This window comes from Gavialis gangeticus, unplaced genomic scaffold, assembly GCF_001723915.1.
Source record: "Gavialis gangeticus isolate Ggan-Ray unplaced genomic scaffold, GavGan_comp1, whole genome shotgun sequence".
NCBI lineage: Eukaryota > Metazoa > Chordata > Crocodylia > Gavialidae > Gavialis > Gavialis gangeticus.
Window position 1 is genome coordinate 59,464 of NW_017728969.1, and position 329 is coordinate 59,792.

General features: G+C 63.8%; 1 protein-coding gene across 1 annotated transcript in view; it reads left to right on the plus strand.

Moving 5' to 3' along the window:
• The window catches only part of R3HDM2 (R3H domain containing 2), a 23,999-nt gene that overhangs the window by 7,202 nt on the left and 16,468 nt on the right, over positions 1 to 329 (plus strand). The gene's annotated exons all lie outside the window — the stretch shown is intronic.

Below are 329 nucleotides of genomic sequence, written 5' to 3' on the forward strand. Positions count from 1 at the left end.
CCCCGGGAGGTTGGGCTACCCCTCTGGGGATCTCAGAGCGGGTCTGAGTGCCCCACTCCCTTTGGCTCAGTCGTGCTCCTAACCCCCCTTGGCTTCCTTGCCACACTACTGCTTGCTACCTTGGGCCTTAACACGCTCTCTCTGCCCCTTCCCCATCCCCACTGCTCCTAAAAGGCTCCTGCCCCAGCCATCGGGGTATAGGCAGCCTGGGGCTCTTGCAGGGGGTATCAAGGCCTGCCCCCGCCCCCAGTTTGGGAGTGTGTGCATGGGTTCTCTTGGCAACAAGCCCCCCCACCCAGCTTCCCCAAGCCCCCAGATCCTTCCCTGGC